This window comes from Struthio camelus, chromosome 4 (genome assembly GCF_040807025.1).
Source record: "Struthio camelus isolate bStrCam1 chromosome 4, bStrCam1.hap1, whole genome shotgun sequence".
In the NCBI taxonomy this organism is placed as follows: Eukaryota; Metazoa; Chordata; class Aves; order Struthioniformes; family Struthionidae; genus Struthio; species Struthio camelus.
In genome coordinates this window covers 72438739-72462945 of record NC_090945.1, presented here as the reverse complement: position 1 = coordinate 72462945, position 24207 = coordinate 72438739, and the positions used below count along the sequence as shown (strand labels likewise).

Below are 24207 nucleotides of genomic sequence, written 5' to 3'. Positions count from 1 at the left end.
CTCAACTCCCACTTATGGCAGTAATGAAAAACAGCATTCTAGCACCTCAGGTAAGCATGTCTGTGATGGGTAATTTACTGTTCCAGTCCAATATAGCATGCAAGAATATGCTGTCTTAAGCACAAATAAAAGTTATACAAGTGCTAAAATGCCATATCAAACTGAGCATTGGTCACACTGCTGAATGTAATTATCCCGCATAAAATTAATTCCATCAAAAGTTGAAGTTAAAGCAGTGGACAATACCAATATTATCTGGGACTTGTATTGCTCAATGTATCTTTGAGGTATTTTCAAAAGGAGGCCAGCTATGAGAAGATAGTTTGCATAACAGTGCATTCAGGGCAGTTTAATCTAAAGCTGACTACAGAGTTGTAGAAAGTCACTCTTTAAGTGACAGATGAAATACGTGTTCATACACACAAAGTAAGGGATGCAGGAAAAAAATGTTAATACCTGTGCAATACTGTGCTCAAGTTTAGCTATTCTAAATTAAGATGTTGAAATCACTGTGGATAGTCCCAGTGAGATGGCATGTCAGTGTCCTGTGGCAGACAAAACAAGCAAAACATTAAAAGGATTCTTAAGAAGAGAGTCCTTATGTTGCTACAGATCCAGATGGCAGCTAGCAGTACATTCTGTTATAGACAGCTCCTCTAAAAGATGTATTGGGGAACTAGAAAAGGTGCAGAGAAGAGAGAAGTAATGAGAAATACTACTGTATGAGACTAAATATACTAAGAACTCCTTAGCTTAGGAAGGAGATGGCTGACATGCCTCAACACAAGAATTGGGGAGCTTTCAGTGAAGACACCAGAAAACAAGCTAAATTCAACAGCCTCATGTCCCGTGAGATCCTCCATAAGTAATCCAGTGGAACTCATTGTCACAGGATATTGGAAGTCGATAATATGATTAATCTGAAAGAGTGAGACGAAATTACGGAAAGTGGCTCCAACTGCAGTCTCCGAGTCAGGAAGCTCCTAAAAAATTAACAGTCATATACTGGACAGGTGAACTGGGGAAGGTTTTTCCTATACTTGATTTCTTTTCTTATTGTAGCCTTAAACATCCACTATTAGCTGTTCTAAGAAGCAACTATGAGGCTGGACTAACTAGAGCATTGGCCTATTGTATTACAGCAAGGCTGTTTGTGTAGTTATGTGTCCCTTGAAAAGGTTCTATGGAAAAAAAGGACAACTAAACTGAAAGGGCTGATGAACGGAGTTGGTTTACGTGTATATTTGTGCACAAGTAGAGTGTCTGCTTCTCACAATAACATTATGTTTTAAAGTTGAGAAAAATCAGTGGCTAATTTAGATATAGCCTGTGAAGGATAGGTAGTTCATGTGGCACAATAGGAGTGTGCCCAAGGAGCAAAAGAGTTAGCGCTGAGGGCTTGACCATACGCAGTTTGATGTGGGCGAGAATAGGGGAAGAGGAGGGGTATTTGTTTGGGGTTGGTAATAGGCTGGTCCTATGAACTGAATAACCATCGGCAATTAGAGTGTATTAGATGGCCTCCTGGAGCACATCTTTCAGGTTAGCTTCATCTGAAAGGACACATGCTCCAAGACTTCTCTGCTTTGCAAACCAGAATGCAGTCTTGGTTTACCCCAATCTAAAGAAAAACACTACTGTGGTTGCACCATAATCTTCTAACATGATCAAGGAACCTCCCCTCAGCTCGTGACATAGCAGGCAGTCTTAGCCTTAGGTTTCTCTATTGCCAGTAGTGGTTTGGTTTATTTTAAAAAGAAAATGCTTCATACGGGAAGTGTCTGTTGTGTTAAACATTCTCCGCCTTTCCCACAGTGCTGCAGTGCTGCCAGGGACTGGTGCAAGGGAGAGCTCAGAGCCGTGGCAAAACCGCTGTACCAGAACTGGCGGGCCAGAGACAAGCAGAGCCCCGCAGTTAGTGCCGTCTGCTGGGGAACCCGGTGACAGGGAAAAATGAACGTAGTGATGCACCGCAGCCTATAGAGGGAGCCTACTGATACTATAGTCCTAAAAAAAATAAATATCCCGTTTCAGAACAAGAAGCTGTGAATGAGAAGCAAAGGGTAAGTCAATTACCTCCTATTAGTTTTCTGAGCTATTAGTTTGCCTTTTAGACAGCATTTACTCCATTTCTTTTTCTTCTTCTTTGCGTCATCCTCTTGAGTTCCCTAAAATACGGTTCCCCATTCAGTTGTTTACCTCCATTTCAGAATGGGTTTAAACTAAAGCTCTCTCCTGCTCATGCCCGTCTTAGCTGAAAGTTTCTTATAATGTTGCTACTTCATTTGCAATACAGCAGATCTCTGGTGTCTACGGATGGGATTTGGCAGCTCACAGCTATCTATGTTTAACCTCTCAGAACCTGAAGTATTGTAAATATGTTCAAATCTATACAGATTTTTGCATTGCTCTATTTTTGTGGTAGGAGAGTACAACTTATCAGTGCCTAAACATGCCGGTGTCTGTCCTGGGAGGTGCCTGCTCCCTTTTCCTGAGCCTCCTGCAGCCTTTTTCCTCTCAAATCTCACTATAGGGGGGCACAGGGAAAATAGGCCTATTGGCACACTCTTTAACCTTTTTCCTTTCATTTATTGTATAAAATATAGTGGATGCTCACTGAGTGAGGAAAGATTTGGTCTAAAAAATAATATATCGGCTAGGCAGATAAGTGTAGCAGCAGAAACAAGCATGCCTTAGAGGATCTTCTGAGATTTTTTTAGTAATCCATATAGTCAGCTGCTTCTCTGGTCTTATGCATATTTTCTCTTCTTCTAGTCCTCCCCTCCCCCCCCCATAAGTTCTGAACATTAAACCAGGAGGTCCAATACACAGCAATAATAGATCTGTTCAGCAGGTAGTTAAGTCTAAAACTGCTCATTGATCTTCCATAATACATTACATATCAACTGGTGAGATGAAGACAACATGTAAATCCTGTCCTTGAAAGAATCTTCTGCATAGCATTTCAACTTCTGACTAAGCAACAGGGAGTTGCCAAATTCTAAATTAACTTTGAGGAAAGACCAAGAACAAATATCCACCCCATGGTTAACGTTACTGATTACCAACAAATGGAATGACATTTAAATTGAACCAAATACTGTTTTATCACCTGCACCAGAACAAACTAATAACCTGCAAGCAAGCATAGTGATGCCACTGCAATTAGTTTTTCTGACTTGGTATTCAAGAAGAACTTAATAGAAGCAACCACAGAAGAACGAGACACCGATAATGTGTCTAAACTGAAAACTTCTGACACTTTTTCACTAGTTAGTATATACTGTTTGTTATTTCTCTCTTCATCTCTAACAGAGAACAAACCAATTCTTGAACAGTTAATAACAGCTGGCAACTAGCCCGATTGTTTCATCAGTCTGCAAAAGCGTAACTCAGGGAAGTAGAAACAGTTAAAAACTAGCTTGTGTAATTACTGTTGCAAGATAGGCATGCAGCTTCTAGCCAGCCCATAAGAAATATCTATCAAATATGCCAGAACAGGATGAACAAACTTTTAATGCTGCCTCTGTTACTCCTTTATGAATATTATACTGTCTCAAAGGACACAAAAGTGATGCCATACTGTACTGCTATAGCCTTGTGTTTCATCACAATACCTGCTATCATAACTGCTTATGCATTGGGTAGGCACATACACTATATATGCATATATGTTATTTTCACTGAAATCACTGCATATATGTAACTTAAAAATAATTCAGCACTGCTGTCCACTCCAGTTTGATATGCTATTTGAAGATTTCCGTGGCCCAGTGTGTCCTCAACAATTCTCAGGGCAGTGAAATAGCTTAAATCCTGCAAATCTGGAAGTCTTTACACTTCTCTTAAAATAGAGATTTAGACGTTTTTGTTGATTTCCTCCATTTAATCTCCTGTAGGTGTTTTTTCTGTTCACTACAGTTTTCCCGTTCCACCTGCTCCAGCCCCAGATCTGAAGGCATAGAATCTGTTCCTGAGGTTCCTTGAGCTGCTGCCCTTGTAGAGATCTGAGGAAAGGCAAGACAAGACCAGGACATGATGCTATTTGATGCTCATTTCTGGCTCGTAGTTCAGCTAGCCCCCACATCCTTGTGACCTGGTATGTCATTTAATCATTTTAATTTGTATTTGTTTCCCTCTCTAGGTGCAAACCATTACTACTGCATCCTGCTGCCTGCAATTATCCTGCCCTGAATTTTGTAGACCTTAGCTTTAACTCTTCAACTACTTTTTCCGATGTATAAGTAATGTAGATCTAATTCTAGCTGGAATTAATGAAGAATAGCACAAATTGCATCTCTTTCTAGGGACATTATTTTACGTTCACACTTTATCCCTGAAATCCACAGCAGCACATACTAATGCTGTTTACCACACCAGACCCTATGGCAGTAAGACTTCATTAAGTGACCTATTTCCTGACCTATGTTGATTGAGTAGAGCCTACTATCCTTTGTGGGATAGAAAATACCGAGCACGAGATAACCTCTCAGATACGAGGTTAGACTGCACTACATTTATATGCACATCCTTGCTCTGATTCATGCCTGTATGCACTGTTCCAGAGAAGCTGCAGCTGAATCAAGACTTGCCTTGCAAGCTTCTCTGACTGACCTTAGTTTTGCAAGACAATAGATTATATAGAGTGTTATTCCTCAAAACTACACTTTGCTGTTGCAAGGGGTTGTATGTGAAAGGCAGCCTGGAGAGGAATCAGATTGCAATTGGACATTGAACAACCAAGCTACCCTAATTCACCCTCATCTCTAATCTGAAGTTATCTCAACTACCCATAAAAATTGTTCCTCTAGCCATATTGTAAAGGAAACGTTATGAGATTAGAGGTGAACAGGGAGCGTGCAGATATGAGCGATGAAACGGATAAAGTGACAGCTTGTAACAACTGCAGAGATTGAGAGCAAGACCTCAGAATTTTTAATCTCATACGGCTTCTTTTTTTCCAAAACTGAAGGAGGAAGGAATCCGGCAGTGACTTTCTTTTAAGCTATCCTCCTCTCTATAGCACATATTATCTCCTGTGTGCATTGCCTTGAAATGCTGACAGCTCGACAGACAAAACATTTAAGTGCAATTCCTCCTCTTCAAGGCTATTGCTAGGTGTTTTTGCATAAAATGGAACCATTCTGCTTCCATAATGGTGCAGGATGACTCCAAACCCTTTGTCCAAGTATAAGAATGGATGGCAACCCCTTCGAAGTGTTCTGGCAATACACAGAACACCTGTTTCATACCATCAGCTTCAGTTGCTCAAGTGCTTCAATAAGTTACGTTGACCCTTTAAAAAAAAAAAAAAAAAAGCTTGCAATCCAAAATGTTAGTATTGGAATAGCTTGCTGTTATAGAATATGACATTTTCCTTAGCTGGAAATCCAGGTATCTTCCAATATTCCCTATTTATTCTTCCATTTATACTTTAATAATGCATGGTTGTTGCACGACTACAGAAAAGCTTGGGTACTGGTAAACTAAGTAGTGGTAATAAAGGATTATCCTATGTTTCTTCCCCAAACTCCATGATGCAATTGAAGATCCTTCTGTAATTGTAGCAAGCTGTTTTGACAACTCCCTAGTTAAACAGGTCTCTAGTACTTCTCCTTCTACCCATTGTCTGCAGTGTTTGTTCATAAAATTTCCTCCCAGTAAGCCTCAGACAAGTAAAAACCTCATTGCCATGTCCAGTGTGACACTAGGGTTAGGAATGAGGAACAACTTCCAGCTGCTAACACAGAGCCATGAGAAAGAACTCTATCAAGAGCCACAACCCTATGTCGGTGAAAGGGGGACGAGACAAAATAGACCCCTTTGCTCTAATCCTTTATCCCCTTTCCTCTTTCAAATTCATGTGCCAGTTTCATCAGATGTTTGGCTTGCAAACCAGCAATAAAGATAGACTCTTTGCAAGGAGTTCGGATTATAGCCTAGCATCAGAGTGCTGTAAGGAATACATTTCTATTTCTCTTATGCCAATGTTCTCATTCCTTTGGAATGAGTATTAGTCTTCATTGATTTGATCTACATTATTAAAAACTAGAATGTTATGTTTTATTGCTACACCATGATATTATACCATATCACCATACCTCTGAGGTGCAGAGAAATAACTGGGTTGTTTGGATCTGGCTTTGGATATGGGAGACCACCCCATGCTTCAGCAGAATGCTATTTGTGAGATTTTGTTTTTGAACAGAACACAGGTTACCAGAACTGAAAAGCAGATTTTTATCCTTTAATTTCTCTATAGTCCTCTTCTTCCTGTTCTCCCCTTGTCTCTTCACGACTAGAACAGACAACACGGAGGAAATCTCATCCATAGGCTGAGGACCAAAACTGTACTGCAGGGTAAAGAGGAAAGGAAGGGGTGAATGGGGAACATGAGGTTGGCAAGACTAAACAGGGGCTTATAGGGAGAGAGCTAGTAATGACCCATCTAGGAGACTGGGAGGTGTTCAGCCCTGGAGTGCTGAGGGGAAAGCAGGGCTACATGCAGAAACTAGGAACATCCGGCTCTCCTGTTCTTTGCCAGTGGTGCTGAGCAAGGCAGACTAACCATTTCAGACACTGGAGAGGAATGGAAATATTTGGATTTTGCGGGCATTTCACTCACCCTCTTGTATTGCAGAGGAATACCTTCACCATGGTAGTCTAACAATATGAGAGTACTTACTGCTGAAACAGAGGTTCTCCGACTCCTGACTCCTAGCTTTGCAATCTCGGAACTTCACATTTCATGACTGAGTGTAAGTGGTTATTTTAGCCATTCCCAAATAAAGAAGTTTGGGGATTGAGCTGTTGTGCAGCACCCAAACTCTGGGGACAACAGATGAGACTATTTCTGAACATTATTTCTATGTGTTTGGTCAAAGAGAGCTAGTAAGCAAGCCTCTGCCTCTATCTCTGGTTTTGCTGTTGCTGCCCTCTGCTTCTGAAGACAGATTCCCCAAAAAGCCCTTGCAGAAGGAAGGTGGGGGGGAGGTGGGTTTTTTTTTTAGGCTTTCTGATATCCTTCCTTTTGTAAAACTTGCAAAGTGCAAATTTACTCCAAATCAGTTGACATCACAGATTATTGAAAGAGCTGGATTTGTTTTTCCTTTCTGCTTGACACAGTTCAGTCAGTTTGTAATTTTTTCTTGCTTTTCACACTCTGTGCCTAAGCAAAGAGGTGCTTTCTGCAATTGGCATTGTCTTCTATCTTAGAACTTAAAAGATAATGTATAAAATGAGGTACAAGATCAGAACCTCAACTTAAGGCTTCAATTTGAAATAGAGCTATACTTTTCAGTGATTTTCTGGAGAACAGCTTAAATCTACAAAAATCTTTTCCCCATCGTGGAATACAGAGTTAGGCTCCTTAACTGAGTAAAAAAACCTCTTAGTTTATTAAGGATATATGATGAAAAGATTTCCCTATTCTGCTCTCCTGACCTTCCACTTAAGAAAACTTCCCTTGTAGTATTTAAGATGTTTTTAGACCTAAACTAGACCCCATACAACCAAGTGGAGAGACTTCCATTAACCTGCACAAATATTTGAGCAGCCCTCTTATATACTGACATGCAATGATAAAAGAGTGTCCTTCTGTCTGTTTGAAGTTTCTACACGTTACTGCATATTCTAAGCAACCACCATATCTACCCCCTTTTTCCTTCAGATCTTAGTACTCTAAAATCATTTCCTTGTGTATGGACTAGATTACCTACAGAAGACCCCATATTTACAGCTCAAAATTTCTGCTAAGTAGTTGAAATTCCCCATGACTTTTTACTCTTACCATGAGCATTCTGCTGTGCTTGAAGACAGAAGCAGTTTGCAATAAAGCCACTTGCTAAGTTAGCGTATGATTAATCTATGCTTACGCTGATTAAAGAAAGCATTAGAGAATTTGTTGCCTCTGAGGAACACACTGGTTAGAGAACATTTCTGCAGAAGAAAGCTGTCATACGCAGGCTTCTCTCAGAACTGCAAGATTTCCCTTAAAGACAAACCTTTTGCGAATCAGTGATTGCTGCGCATCCTCTGCTGTGCTGGCACATGGGAGAAGCAACGAGAAGGTGAGGAGCCTCTTCCTTTCCTCCTAGCAAGCAAAAAGGACTCAGGACAGCATTATAAACCCTGCCAACCTCTATGTTTGCAAGTCAGACTTCAATCAGTGCCACGCCAATGGAGGTGGGGGAGGCGTGCCTGACATCCCAATTGGCTGGAAATTGCTGAGTAAGGTCTCACTCTGTCCCTCTGAAGTGCAGAAATCAGACATGCCATGAAACATACCTCACACTTCACCAAGAGAAGCCTTTCTCTGCCCAACACACTCACTCCCCTCCTTTTGGGAAGGAAATACTTAGCCTTAGCTTTCTGAACAAGAGGAATAAGCTGAGCGGTACTGAAGAAACAGAGTTAGCTAGCAGATGAAGAAAAAAAAAATACATCTAAGTCGGTCTGTTGGCTTAATATTGAGCAAATTTAGTGTGTTAGAATAAACACAAAGTAACAAAAGATAAGTAAGTCTTTAAACAAAGCATGTGTGTATTCAGTGTTTGCTTTGTTTCATTAGCTTTTCTGTCAATAAAGCTATTTTGCTGCCACAAAAGAAAATAGCACCTATCTTAGGGACAAGCGGGTTTAGGGCAAATGAAAAAGCCACTTTCCTATTAATAGGAAATTGGTGCTCATTGAAAGATCCAACTCTGTATCTTTGTATTTGATCTTAGAGCGTTCTGGGAGGTTAACAAGCTCAGTATTTACTGCATTTCTTAGAAGTGCTTATCCTTTATTTTTACAGCTTCAGTCACATGGATGCTATCAATTAAATTTGAAGATAACTACAGAATCTAATTGGTTCTTTGCTTTTCAAGTTTCAGAGTTCTTCTCAGATCACTACGTCTCCCTGTTTGACCTTTACTGCAACTCAGCATTGGACTCAGGATTATTGTACAGATTAACAGCTTCCATAGGCTCAGTGCTCTGCAGCCAAAATGAGCGCAGACTGCTTGAATAGCCACTGACAGAGAACACACTGCTGCATATGCATTAGTGCTTCACTTCAGGGTCTAAGCATGCTTCCTCCAACACCTGCGAGATCTTCTGGCTTGGATCCAGGAGACTGTAATAGCAATAGCAGTGCCAGTAACACTTATGGGTGATACACCCTCTTCCCAAAGAGCCATTATCACTGATATTAAATATTTACACAGTAGTGACTAGAAGCCCCAGAACCAGCATTCTGCCTTGCTATCCTGTAGACAAATGCAGTTTCTTCTTAGGGAGTTCAAGCCATTTTAAATGGAGAAAATAAGTGAATACAACAAACCAAAAGGAGAAGAGGACAAGGGCAAGTTAATTAAGTGACAGTTACCTCTCATCCCACTGGAACCTCCTGACCACCACAGAGAACAATCATTCTCAAACACATGCAAGTTTTTTCAGGAAGCATTGAACAGTTATGCAACTTCACCACACCATGGCCCAGCCACAAAGAGTTTGCTGAGGAGTTAGTGTCTCAGGACTATGAGGATGCTGTCAAGAAAAGGCACACATCATGTAACCTTTGTCAGAGTGTGGCACTGCTTGTTTTTTAAAATTACCTCTTTCTTACTGCTTTAGAGATCTAAAGCTCAGAATCCTGCTGCGAGGGCAGTGCCAAGCAACCTTTCTTCATGGGATCTGACTAATATCACAGAATTGTTGAGGTTGGAAGGGATCTTTAGAGAGCATCTAGTTGAATCCCCTTGCTCAAGTAGGATTACTTAGAGTAGGTTGCCTAGGACCCTGATGGCTTTTGAACATCTCCAGGAAAGGAGACTCCACAGCCTCCCTGGGCAACCGTTCCGATGCTCAGGCACCTTCACAGTAAAAAGTTTTTCCTTATGTTCAGACAGAGCTTCCTGTGTTTCAGTTTGCACCTGTTGCTTCTTGTCCTCTTGCCCCATCGTCACTGGGGAGAGAGGAGCTATTCCATCATATCTCGCTGCTTGGGGAATACCAAGAAGTGGGAGTGTCTTTAAAGGCTATTAAAGCTGTTTCTCACTTTGAGTGCTCTTTTGGCCTATTTACACGACACAGGCAGCTGCTTCTCCAGCTGCATGGACATAGCTGCCACCTTTTGGCAAGACTGTCTTTCTGCTGCATTAGGCATGCAATAAGCATACCTGCTTGGAAGAGCCTCTCAACATGCTCAGAAGAGATTCTTGATTGTGACCATTTCTCACATATTAGTCCAGACTGAGCACTTGGGCTAGTGCAAAAGCAGCAGCTTTCTAGAGAAAGCTAACTCCTGGGCTTAGGCATGTCAGGTTTAGACAACTGAGCTTAAAAACAAAAACAAAGTTAGCTGGGCTTTTAGGAGATCAACTTAGAGTGTTCCAATTCCACCTAAATCTTGTACTGAAATAAGCCTAATAAGCCAAATAAACCCCCATTTAATCCTGTTAATCTACAGTCAGTTTGATCATCATTCCAGCCTGGAGCTGGATTTGCAGGAGATTAAAGTGCAGAGATCTCCAAGCTGGCTCAGACACAAGAAGCCATTTTAGTCACATCAGTACACCAAAGCAAAGCTAGAGAGCTGTGCCAAAAGGAAGGGCACAGCCCAGAGCAAGTTCCTGAGACCATGCCTTTCACATGGCCCTATGGGGTTATACCCGCTCACTGAGCTAGCATGGGAATCTCAGCACCATACTCCTACTACATTCAGTGTAGGAGTAACTGCAAATAGGAAAAAATAACAAGGCTATGTGTAGACTGTGCTACAAGAAGTCTTAAGAAGAATTTTCTTACAAGTTTAGGTACATTAACAAGATAACACACTGAAAATGTTGAGCTAGCAGGACAAGCATAAATGGGTGTTAAGCCCACTTTGGGCAAGTTAAACTGAGCTTAAATACATCCTAGGAGAACCAGAGCTAAAAACAACGTACAAGTGTTCAACCCAATGATTACTCTCTGATCCCAAGAGAAGGGGTGCTGATATTCAGTAATGTCTGCAATGCCGGAATGGCTTCTCTGAGGAAACACATGAGAGTTTAATCCGGACACTAAAATCTGTTGAAATAATGAAAGAAACTTCATAGACTTCAGTAGTCACTCTAGAATATATGCAGCCTTGCCATATAGCCTTATTTTCATAGGGAATCTTTTTCTAAATCTATCTGAACTTCATGCTGAATGAGAACAAGCTATATTTAGTCTTGGAGCACAGAACAAGGAGTACAATTTTGTGGTTTATTAATTATGTGGATTAATTTGCACAAGACTTTATATGAGCACAGTACCAAAAAGAAAATAAGAAGGAAATTGAGATAATTTCAAAGGAAAGGTCATCAATTATTTAATACATAAATATTGTACACTGAGGCTGAATTTGAGTTTTTATTTATCTTCTATAGTTTCTCATTCTGCCTGTGAATGTATAGTGACTTTATGTGTATAATTTTAAGAACTGTACGAACTATGCACAAATGCATACGTGAAATTATTAAAAAAAGTCATTTAATGGTGCAGAAATATCTGTTATAATAATATTGCACTTTTTTATTAGTACTAGCATTGATTGTTGCTTTAATATATGCTCTAAGGCTTCTGAGAGAGCCTATCTACACCCAAAAACAGAGTTTAGACTTACATGGGAACTTCCTGTTCTGCCACCCTTGGCAATAAATAAATATATCTTAAAGCAAGAGGTAACATTACTAGGAATTCTAGTAAGCAGATCATGCTGATAAACATGCTCCATTATTAAGCATGTGATGAGGATTTTGTGGAATAAATATAGGCCGTGGGGATTTTATGGTAAATGCTGAGTTTTATTGAAAAAGAAATTGCAGTTAATTATCTCTCTCAAAGGATGTGACTTCTGGGGCACTTACTGCTAATGCAAACAATGACAGTGTCAGTTATTTAGCAGAACAGCAACTGGAAGGTTACTCAAGAAAAAAGACTCTTCTTGGAAGTTATGCAAGTGCTGTAAGCCGGTCAAGTTATAACACAAGGAACATAAGAAACATGTTATAGTTTTAAGTTCTATTACAAAAAAAAGCATTTGGTTTACCATTTCTTAGCAGAGTTTCTTTTTCAGCACAGAAACCATGTACTGAGGAATTTGCACTGAATGACAGATATTAAGATGTGTGCAGAGGGGCATATAAATGGAAGGAAGACCTGGAATCTGATGTGAACCAAGACAATTGTAGTAGATATATTTTAAAATATTTCACATGCAATAAATTAAATCCTTACTTGAAATATAAGACAAAAGATAAAAGTGGAGACAGATACTGTCACCTTATATTCACTTATTAGTCAGCATGATAGGAGCCTGTTCACCTGAGGTTAAACACACCACGTGACCTGTGCCAGCACACCGTACTGTGCTGCCTCAAGAAATATGCAGCCGAAAAGGGCAAGCAATAACCACTCATCATTAACTCCCCCCAACTTTTCTCTTAACATACTATTCCAGTATGCCCAAATTCAACACCCCAGCTTATAAGGAAATACATAAACATGGAAAAAAATCCATCTATTTGATTAGATATAGTCTTCAACTTACTACATTCTCAGTTCAGGCTGTAAATTTATTCTCTTGTAGTTTCTTTCAAGAAATCATCAATCTTTCCTCTTGAGGAACTCTCAATTCTCTTTTATACCACTTGTCCTAGGAATGTTAACCCATCCTAAATTCAGATGAACTGACTGATTAAGCAAAGCAGCCCAGCTGCATTCCCTCTGCTCAAGAGTTCCTGGAAAAGGAGGAACTCTTAACCACAGCTGGATAGGAAGTTTCACACCTAGTAACTGATGGGACAAGGGGATCAATTTCCTTGAGCATTATTCTGTGGCTATTGCCCTTGACAATAATTTAAAATATAACATGAATTATATTCAGTATAAAGCAAAGTCAACAGAAAATTTTGCAGCTTATTCAACTTTTTACAAAGGTCTCTGGTTACAATCAGAGCAAAATTAGGCCAAAATAAACATTAAAAAAAAACTCGATGGTTTCTACAGAAATATGTTAAACCAATCCTGTATGCTTTGAGAAGTGCTTATGTCTTTGATTTAGGCACTAGTCTGTGGTGGGGACTTAGCCACTATGGGATATGAAGGGAGATCTTTAAAATCACATAATTTAGATAAATTTCCAAATTTAGATTCTAGAAGAAAAATCATAGTTCTGAGATTTTTTTTCAATAATAGAGTTTATTCCTTTAATATTCTAAGTGATTTTCATATGCACAAATAATTGGTATTAAATGTGGTTACAGGATAAAGGCTAACAGCACACTGGGCTGTAAGTCAAGGGAAATGATAATGGATCAGAACTTGGCACTTGTGATGCTGCCTCTGGAATACCATGTCTAGCATTGGGTCCCCTGAGACAAGAGAGAGATGGGCAAACTGGTAGGAGTTCAGCAGAGGACCATTAAGCTGCTCAGAGGGTAGGAGCACATGATATACAAGCAGAGGCTGAGGCACCTCCAGGCTTATTCAGGCTGGAGAAGATGAGGCTTAGGGGCAAATTTAATTGCTGTCTTCCACTTTCTAAAGGAGTGGTCGTAGAGAAGATAGAGCTAAACTCTTCTCAGAGGCGATGGTCACCAGGTCAGAAGGGGAAATTCTTGTTGAACATAAGAAAAAAAAAAAAAAAAAACGTTCACGTGAGAGTAATGAAGCACTGGAATAAGTAGGTGCAAAACCACTGGCTTCCAGGCAACCTGATTTAACGTTGAAGTTTGCCCTGCATTGCTAGACCAGGGAGCTTCCCTAGATGACTCCAGAGGCCCCTTCCAACCTAAATAATTCTATGATTGCATGATAACAATTTTGTAATAGGAATAGCTTTTGGTAAAATACTTTACAGCAATTCCCTTAAAGAAATAACTTATAGTAGCAAAAGCACTTTGTAATCAGGCAACCTCAATTTATGTTAGGGCATTTACACTATATAAAGAATATAAAAGCATTCAAACTAACAAAATCCTTGACACTGTCATACTGACAAGTTTCTACTGCAGCTCCAATCTAATCCTCTAGCCAGGTCAGGTGGCATGAGGAATATACTTATACAAATCCCAAATCTTTCTGAAAAATTCTAGAAATAAAATCAAGTCATGAGGAAAACACACCAATGGTCACAGAACATTTCAGGCTATTCAGTATCTTACACTGGACATTGAACTCTTGGACTTTTGATGAGTAAACTGCAAGGCTTCGTTGTGATAGGCATTTCACACATTTCCAAGAAACACTTCATTTGTTCTCTCTCCCCAAATTTCATTTCTCCCAAAAATATTTCCCAGATCATATTTTATTCTTTATTTCTATGTCATAGATAATATGCCCAAAACAAGTTGGTAATAGCCCAGTCGTCTGCTAACTATGCTTTCTTTAAACCTCGAAGTTTGCCAAGAGCAAGTGAAAAATTGAGAACTCTTTCTCAGCAGCTCTATAGCCTTGGGTAAATCAGTTGTTGGAGGAGTTAGTGCTAAGCTACTCACAAAATCATTCTAGAATTAATTGCTTCTTTAATAGGTCTAAACCAGCAACCCCTTCAAAATGTAGGAGTTGAAGGATCAGGACATATACCCAAAAGTAGGTTGATGCTTAAATTACTTTGTACATCTTTTACTTATCTAAAAGAGAGAAGTATCTGTTCATCCGGTAAACATTAAAAATATAATTCCCTATTGTCAGACATTAGCTAGATTAGTTTTGGCAGAAGAGAATTGAAAATTACAGTTCAGAGCTCAGAGAGATTTTACAGTGTTTGAGACCTGTATGCCAAATTATAAATGCCATGTGGATTCTATGACCTTGAATGTTTTGTTTCTGCTTCATTTTGTGCCCTGGCTGCACTGCAGATAAACCAGCTTTTAATATAGTTTGTAAACATGGCTTGTGATGAGGTTTTAGACAATGGTCTGAAAGTTGGGGGTGAGATAAAAATTAAGAATTGTTATACACAGCTGATGAGAAAGAAAGCCAAGAGCTGCTCCCACCCTAAAATTAACCTATTCCTGGTTACCTGGTTGTGATTATGTAGCTTGTTCAATTAGATAGTTATTTGTCTTGAGCTCTTGTATCTGTTTTTTTGGTTTTCTGTTTGTAATCTAACTACATCTTAACACTGCATTAACATCCTTCCTTTCCTTTTCCTTTTTTCCTTTTCCTTTTTTCCCTCCCCTTCCCTCCGCTCCGGTGTAGTATATGAGAAAACAGTGAAGCGATAACCAAAGGAAGAAATATGATCCTCAGATGAAGAAATAAGTAATTGCTCAAATGGGAAATATAGGCCAGGATAAATCCTTGCCGTTTATTAAAGACTTCTCTGTTCTCTGACATCTCTCTCTCTTGAGAAGATAGTCGTCTGGCTCTGTAGCCACGTGGCACAACCTCCTAATGCATCCCTGGATTCGCAACAAGGATTCTGAGTCCACATCTGGGATCTGTTCAAATCCTGTGTCTCTGGTTTGTGTATGCTGGATTTCTCCTGGTTCATCTGAAAGTGATATAGTTTGCCAGATTCACTAGGAGACTGGGTGTTTGCACAGACCAGAGCTTCTAGAAATTCCTTGGCATTCTTCCTCAGGCTCTTGTGACCCCTGCTTTACCTTCTTTTAGCAGTGCCAGTGGCCATACACTGCTTTCTTCCTTTATTTTCCCTCAGAAAGGGGTGTCTCTTTCTTATATCATGAAGGGCTGTTTTCTGCTCCAGGGAGGGATCTTCTCCCAGGGTACTTCCCCTTCTCACAGCAGATGCAGAACAGTATGATATGTCTGGTTTTATCTTTAATGGCAGAGTAGGAGTAGGAAAAACGAAGAAGGTGATGCCAGCACACATCTTCTGCTAGATTCCCAGAACACCTTCAGTTCTCTGCTTTCAGGTTATGCACATTGCTTCCACCTCTGAGTAACTCACAGTCGTCTTCCTCTTCATTTCAGCTTCCTGTTTACATATGGAGTATGTGCATTCCTTAAATGCACTTCTCATCCATACAGTCTAGGTGACCTATTTTTTGTACACACTTATTAACCATAATTGGAAGGTAATGGTTTCCTTTGCTTTATCGGTAAATGTGATGCACTAGAAATTAGTAAATTAGTTTTGTAAGCACATCAATCATGGTAATCACTTCTTGCTGGAACTGGTTAGTCAGACTTGGCATTTATAAAGATGTAGAGAGACATGTTTACTAGAAATATCACTGTTCTTCATTGTCAGTAATTATATAATGGATAATCTCACATCATTCTTAGATATGATTGAGAAAATAGAAACACAAGTTATTGTGGCTAGTAGGGTGGGAATTTCTACAGTTCTCTCAAATCCATGAGCAATTGCAATAGGCTGCTTGAGCAAAGTCTGGGCTTTGCTGAACTCAGCGCTGGCAGTATCAGTGGGGTAATCACTTGCTCCAATGGCCAAAAGACATGGAAGGACAAGGACACAAGGGAACCCACTCAATCTCTTTTCCCTTTCTCTGGAAAATAAATGAAAGGATTTGGAAGAAGAAACGGCCCATACTGAACATCGATTGATGTGCAGGAGCTTTTTAGGAAGGAATGACCACCTTCACATGGCTCTGAGGAAGCAATAGACACCTATTAGTGGACTACTTTACTTTTCCTACAGAAAGCAAGTATTAGCCTAAATTAAATTACCTTTTTAAAGCAGTTAGTAAAATATGCAAGGTTTTACATTTGAGGATAAGTAATTAAAAATTCTACTGTAAGATGGAAAAAAACACTAGGAAATGATTGAAAGATGTAAGTGAACTAGGTGATGACAGGATGATAGCAAGTCATCAGATCAGTGAAGGTATTTCTAACAGAGAGAAGGAAGAATTAATATAATATACAAAGGTCTGCAAAGACTCAGTTTGGATTGCTGTGTATTAAGCGAAGATTGAATAGAGATTTTTTAAACTAAGAGATAATATTGACATAAGGACAAACATATAAACTGATTAGAAATATATTTAAGCTGAAATTCCAGCTTGAATGGGTGCATTGGAGGTGGTATATTTGTCTTCCAATTAGACTGAGGTAGAAAATATAAGTAGGTTGAGAGCTGCAAGTATTATTGAAAAGCTGCCTGTAATAGCAGATTCTGGTGACCTGGGAGGTCCCTTCCCGGGTTTGTTTTACTTAATATCTTCACAGGAGAACAAATTTATGGTTTTCCCAATTTGGGAAAAAGTTCACAACAAGTAATGGAATCCACATCCTCTGTAATTTGAAATTTTTAAAGCCAAAAAGTTATTATTTGCTATAATCTAGCAAATAATAATTCTTTGAAGAAAATCTAAACAAATATTGAAGAAGTAGATCTAGTTCAACACTTAACTGTGCTAACAAATTAACCTTATTGACCTATGAGAAAATAGTTCTGATGAGCGGCTTTCATAGAAAATTTTTTTCTTATACAAACAGTATTCTTCCTTTTAAGAGCTAGATCTCATCTTCTGAAGGCTCGAGAGAAGAAAATGTGATAATTTATTAATGTCAATAGTTTGAAAAGTGATAATTAAATATCAGTAAGTGTAGTATTAATTATTAAGGATCAGTTATTAATGAATAAAACTTTGTTCCTTTAATGTCAGGTTACTACAAAAAGTGAACATAACTGTGATTATATTTCTATTATTTTGTTCTGAGTACAGTAAGATTGCACAGTAGAATAGTCAACTGTTGAGAGACACAGAAGTTAGCACGGAATGTATTACACTCTTCATTGTTTTGTGTATGTACTATGGCACAGTCTTTAACCATAAAATCACGCACTCTTTTACAATTCTACAATACAGAGACCCAGTCTCCCTCCAAGCTTGACCATGTCTTGATAGTTTAAAATGTCTTAATTCATAGTGCCTTATGAACCCCTGTTCTTTAAGGATGCTACATTTGGTGAACAACAAATTTGAACAATAAAATTACCTGTAGGTATATATAATTAAGTCATACTGGCCAGTATTTCAAAATACTCGTATTTCAAAATTAAATTCTTGAACAACATGAGCTTTTTTTTTGAAAAAAGATCATTTTCAGTATCACTTCAGAGTTAAAATGACCATGCAAGTAAAGATTGACCCATTTCGAGCCAAATCTTCCTTGCTGTCTTCACATAATAAAAGGAAGACATATCTACTTTATTTGAAGCTAGATTTTTATTCTACCACTTGTTTCTTTAGCACTCGGGTAGCAGCTTTCCAAACAGAGCTATTGCTAGATGGAAAATTCCAGATTATAGTTCAGATACTAGGAGAATGTTCCTCCTTGTGGGATCAGCAGATTTTGCTAAAGAATGTAACAACAATCGTTAAAAATACTTCATATCAGCTATTGTGTAATAAACTTTCATATAACACAGCTAACAGGAAAAAAAAAAGAAGGATAACATTTATATATTGAAACATAAACAAAAAGAACTCTAAAAAATAGCTGGACCACAGTTTATAGGCAATAAAACCATTAACTTTTTTCTCATTGCCTTGACTTTCTTTTATATACATTTATTCCCTTTGACACCAATAACCACACACCTAAATAACCCTTGAGCTTTCACTTCTTAAAAGGTGACTCCTCATTTATATGAATAAAAGATGCAGATTACAACTCACCTCCATCTCCTAGCCTAGCCTAAAAGCAAGCATATCCCTTCTGCTTTGGTGGAAGCCATGGGGACTGTTGCCGAGACTCTTCTGGGCTTGGGGGCTGATGGAAGATGCAAAGAGGATCTGCCTGTAAGGCAGCTGTAAGGACTCAAGTCTCGGACTCTTTTGTCTGTCTATACTGCTGTTTTCAGACTGCAGTGATACAGTTCAAGCAATTTCCAAGCTTACTCAGACTGGTTTTGGCCCACATTTATCATCAAGGTCATTAGTCGGTGGATACTAAACTTTCCATATATGTCCTGCTGATTAACAAAGTATCTAATTCATTGTTACTGAGCTCTTATCAATTCAGTTCTGAAAAGATCACTTTGTAGAATGGTCCGCAGTTTGTGCCAGATACAGTACCTACTATGTGGTCTGATAATTTTCTATGACTTATTACACTGTTACATTTTGTATATGACAATAAATAATATGCATTATATATTACAATACATAATTGCAATTGTTTATTGCAAGTACAATCAATATTAAAATACATAGTTCACTACTATAGTCTATTACATAATGAATTTTATATATTACATGTTATAAATCTTACAATTTATTATAAGAATTATAACTTCAGTTTTCATCTGTAGAATTCAAACTATTCATTGATGCTTATAATTTCCAGTCTATTACCTCAAATTAATTCTGTTCTCAGGATATCAAGACAGAAATGAAAAGGATTTAGGAGTAAAGTTGTCTGTGCTTTGCAATGTTATGCTGTAGAGAAGCATCTGTCCAGGACATTGAAAATAATCCAAGAAAATTAATGAAATATCAAATTTACCAGGCTATCATCTCAGTAGCCTGGATGGGCTCTTCTCATTCCCTACCAGAGAGGTTATAACCACCTTCTCTGACCCTCTATATAACCCACTCTGACCTCACACTCCCCCTTAAATTTTGAACTTTCTGGTTTATAGCTGACTTTTGCAAACAAGTTTGAAATTTAAGGAAAAAGAAAGTAAAGATCATTTAGAAAAGATCCCGTTTCCAAAGTGCGATGCCCTCACTGTAATTTATCCTTCCCTTCTGACTGTATTCCTAAAGGCCGGCAAAACCAGATTCCCCCTCCTTCACCAGGCTGCTGTAAGCACAGCATAGTTCCTCTGCTCAACTTTTGTCTGGCTCTGAACTAAGCCCTCTCTGTTATTTTTTCTCTCTCCTGGCTAAGTCTGCGTGTGCATGATGTACTCCTTTCTCTTCTAATATCTAGTTTCTTTTTTTGAGTTCCTGATAACTTTCTCTTGCTCCAAGGTCTCTTCTGAGAAGCAAAATTTCTGATTCATGTCAGTTCCTGGCAACTCAGGAGCTTTGTTGATCACAGCACAATTGTTGAGGAATATTTATTTTTTTACAACTAGAGTTTGGCCCCACTATAACTGAGGAAGCACCCCTGAATGTGACTGATATGGGTTGTGTATCTGAGGGAGAACTCATGGGGAAAAAATTGTATATGGTGAAAAGTAAACCGATATTACTGTAAATTAAGTTGTAACAGTAAACTGTGACGAGAAACAACGCAAAGGCAATCTGTCAGATTCTCTGCCTTGCTCTACATTCTAGCTGCACAAAAACAATTTTCCTTCCCTGGGAGCTCCTGCTCTTTTCCTCTATTCTGGCTTCTGGACAAGGGAATGGGAAAAAATGCTTCACAACAGCAATCAGTTCTTGGCTAATCAAAAAAGCCCTGGGAGTTGTTTAGAGCTAGCATAAATTGGAGCAGCCATTTCTGTCACTTTTTACTGGATTCAGATATATAGACCCTTGGATAAGAGCTGTCATCCACTCAGATCACAGTCTTTTAAAATCAGATTCACAAGCGTCTGCATTTCTTCAATAATACGCAAAGAATATCATTTGGTCTAGACTCCCACATTCCACCTTAAGTTATTATGTGTAAAAGTCGGTGCTTTTTAATTGTAGAAGGAACCTTGTAAATGATAGGAGTTGGCCGCAGTCTCTGCGGCAGAAGCTGCACTATAAACAGTGAGAAAACTATTTATCTTGCTACTTACTGAGCTTTTATTAGGTTGCAATGTTTGAATGAGAACAGCTTATTCCCGAAGATATGTAGCAATAAACTACCGAATAAATGTTTCAGAATGAAGAATCATTCCTTCTTGTCTCTCTCTATCCACTTTTAAAAGGTACTAACCAGAAACGCTGCAGCCAGCAAAAGGTTCCGTGGGTGCATCTTACATGTTATGCAAACATAACAAAATAGGATCAAGGTGTGAAAAAAGTCTATCCACAAAAATAGCAGAAGTCTTTATTTTGGTTTCTGAGTCTTCTACTCAGAAAGATAATGTCAAGAATGTTTTGCCACAAAATTATTAGAAGAAAGCCCAAGTTAAGAGATTAGAGCGTTGTACAAGCCTTAATCACAAGATTTCTCCCTAAAATCTGCATTAAAATACCTGATCATCTTCTGCCTTTCTTATAACAGCAAGAAACTCTAGAATAGCATTTGGAAAGTCTCAGCTTTTCAAACTCAATCTGATGGCAATTAGCTCTAAGGAACAAAAGTAGCAGAATTTTTGCTTCCTGCTGTTCTTGGGAGGTGGTACAGGAGTTTTCTGTGTCACATATGAACGGAGTAGTTTTTTACCACCCATTCTACAACTGTAAAATCCAGAAATCAGAATATTTTCTGGAGCCACAAAAGAGCCAGGTATAGTCTGTTTTCTGCTGTACTAGATCAAACTGACTTTCAGGGCTCATCAGCTGGAACAGTCCGAATTTGTACAAATAATTACCTAACTTATAGTGAAGAATATAGGTTTTCCTGTATCCTAGAGAGTACTCCTGTTACCGTGCTTCCGTCTTCTGGAAGCAAGGTAGAGGGTTTTGTCATCAGGCACTCACTGATGATTCTCAGTGAAAGTCCAACCCAAATGAACATATTTTCAAAAACGGATTCAATTTCAGTTTAAAAGCAAACTGTCAAAATATTCCCGGGATCCTACTGAACAGATAAGTAACCTAGAAAGTTAAAATATGTCCTGTATTAAGATAAATACGATGCTAGTGTTTTTTTGGAGCTAAATAGAAGAATAACAGACCTGTAGCAAACAGGTAAAGCATGACGCAAGTTTATACCCATCTCCCTCACTTTCCTAAGGGCAATTCCAGTAACTGTGGTACAGTCAACCATTTCCTGATTTTCTTTCCTCTTATGCAGAGTAAATAAAACAAAGAACAAACACGAACGTCAAAGAAACAAAAATTAACCACTCCTTTTTGCCAGGGTTCAGGTACAAACTACATATTACTTTCCGGAAACCACTGCCAGTAGGGTATTTTTTTCCTACATCATACAGCCCAGAATCTCCAGCAGTTGTACCTCATAACGAGGTCAAGAGTTTGTGACTGAATTTCACGAGTGAACCCTAATCCTACCAGGCAGATCTTCTCTGTTTCTTTTTTCTTGCTTTTCTTCCAGACTATTGTTAGTTAGTTAATGCTTCCTGGCTTGTTGACAATATATAGTCATCTCTCTTTCTATTCATTTGTATCAAAAGATAAATAAGCGAACCAGAAAATGCAGACTCTCTTTGGGAAAGGAAGTCTGGACAAGAATAAGTGGGAATGAAAAGGACAAGAAATAGAAGGGTTTGTACAACATACATTAATGAGTGGAAGTAATTTGGAATGGCTTCTCTCCGGCTTCATTTTAGTTGTCTTTTTTAAATCATGAAAATAGTTATTGTTTTAGTGAAAGTCAATGCAACAAAGCCTTTTTTTTCCTATTTTTTAATAATTGAGACTTTCTTGGTTTCAGTTTTCCTTTTTAATGTGTTCTCTCAAATCTATCTAAAATGAAACACTCTCAGAAAAACACATTTCAATAAAAAGTGAACATTGTTAACAGTGATAGTCCAGATTACATCATTGTCATGCTGTGATCTTTTTTTCAACATCCCAGAAGGCAATCTTAGCTAGCTGATTTTTTTCTAATCAAGTTGGGATATTCATACAGGAAAAAATGTTCTAAGATTGTTTGAAAAACAGACCTGAAGGAAGAAAAGGAACTTCAGTACTGTGAATGGAGTGCAGGAGAAGTCAAAGAATATCACACATTGCATCCTTCATTCTTGGACATCTTGTTCTTTGGCAATCAGAGAGTGGTAACACCCTTCCATATATTGATTTGTGTTGTCGTAAATGAGATAGATACTGACAGGATTTAACTGATAAAATATCAGTGTGACCAAGGTCAGAATCATTCTCCAAAACGTGCCAAGAGAAAATTATCAGAAACTGAACAAAGAAACTAGATATTAGAAGAGAAAAGAGTACATTATGCACAGGAAGACTTAGCCAGGAGAGAGAAAAAATAACAAAGAGGGCTTAGTTCTGAGCCAAAAGGTTTAAAACTTTTTTCTTAATCATTAAAATGTTATACCGAAGGTCTCAGCACCCTATCATGCAGTCCCTTGTGTGACAGACCTCACTTTGTAGGAAGAATGGTGTTTGAAAGAACTCCTTCACAAATGGCCCAGAAAAGTCAGGAGAGACCATATATAACAAATTTTTCTTTCCAAAAGTAGCAATAATAAAGAAAATAATCCAAGTTTTTCTAGAAAAGCCAAAAGTAATGAACAAATATAGAATCTGTAAGTAGAGAGATCTGTAGTCATCTCTATATTGATTCATCTCTGTAGTGATTGATCTCTCTGATCTATAAAAGAGATTTGAGAACTGGGAAGGAGACATTTGCTGATGCCAAAATAACTATGACAGCCAAGTGTATGTTTGACAGGCTTTCCAGAAGCTGAGGCAGCAAGTGACTTCCTGTCTAAATTAAGTTTTGCCCAGTTTGCTGGCTCAAATGCATGTGATATACTTGTGCTCCTTAGAGAGCAGAAAAATCTCCTGTCAACCCGATGAAATTTCCCTTGTGCAATTTTACCACGAATTCCCTCAAAAATGCAAGAAAATGCCAGAAAATATTAGACACAAAATAAGTCAGTAACATTCTTTTAACCTGGTCTGAGCTAGGCTTTTCTTGCCAACTCTTTGGTATATATCAAAGTTCAACTCTCCTACAAGCCACATTGGTAAGGTAAACATTTTGGATGAAACAGAATGATGTGAAATCAACATAAAAAGACTAGGAGAAAGCATAACATTACAAATGTTTTGATGTGAACAGGAAAGACAAATCTTTTGCTATGCTCAAATCCTGCTGCTCAACAAGGAGAAATTTTCATGAGTTTGCTTTTAGTTGAAGTTTGTACACTTCACTAGGCTCTAATTCATGTTAAAGGAAGATTGCACTTTAGCTATGTTAAGAGAGTACAAACACTGTCAAGATTTTGTTTTATTTTTTCATCCTTTTTCTATTTTCTTCTCCTTCCAAAAGTGTATTAATATGCTAGCATAGCAGCATCCACATCCTATATCAAGGAGCTGTGGAATAGTTTCTCTCCAGTTGCCTCAAATGAAAAGCGTCTCTTCCTTTCAGTGGCTGATGTAACAGACTACCCACTGAAGAGGACATGCAATAAAATAAGTACCCTGTTTCCAC

General features: G+C 38.5%; 1 protein-coding gene and 1 long non-coding RNA gene across 5 annotated transcripts in view; one reads left to right on the top strand and one right to left on the bottom strand.

The window, feature by feature from the left end:
* The window catches only part of SLC2A9 (solute carrier family 2 member 9), a 146651-nt gene that overhangs the window by 116960 nt on the left and 5484 nt on the right, over positions 1 to 24207 (bottom strand). The window contains exon 1 of one of the 3 annotated variants that reach the window (XM_068943380.1): positions 18633 to 19008. The exons of 1 other annotated variant lie outside the window; for it this stretch is intronic. The gene's annotated coding sequence lies outside the window, so the exon portion shown is untranslated. Of the gene's footprint in view, positions 1 to 8003; positions 8878 to 18632; positions 19009 to 24207 lie in introns of those variants that run through there. One more of the 3 variants, XM_009686255.2, reaches the window with a different exon arrangement.
* Positions 1405 to 10046, top strand: LOC138067238 (uncharacterized). 2 transcript variants are annotated; one of them, XR_011141107.1, is made up of 4 exons: positions 1405 to 2063; positions 3922 to 4099; positions 6641 to 6758; positions 8871 to 10046. It is a non-coding gene; the product is annotated as an uncharacterized lncRNA (long non-coding RNA). The 2 variants fall into 2 exon arrangements; XR_011141106.1 differs by lacking the exon at positions 6641 to 6758 and having other exon boundaries at positions 8871 to 9009.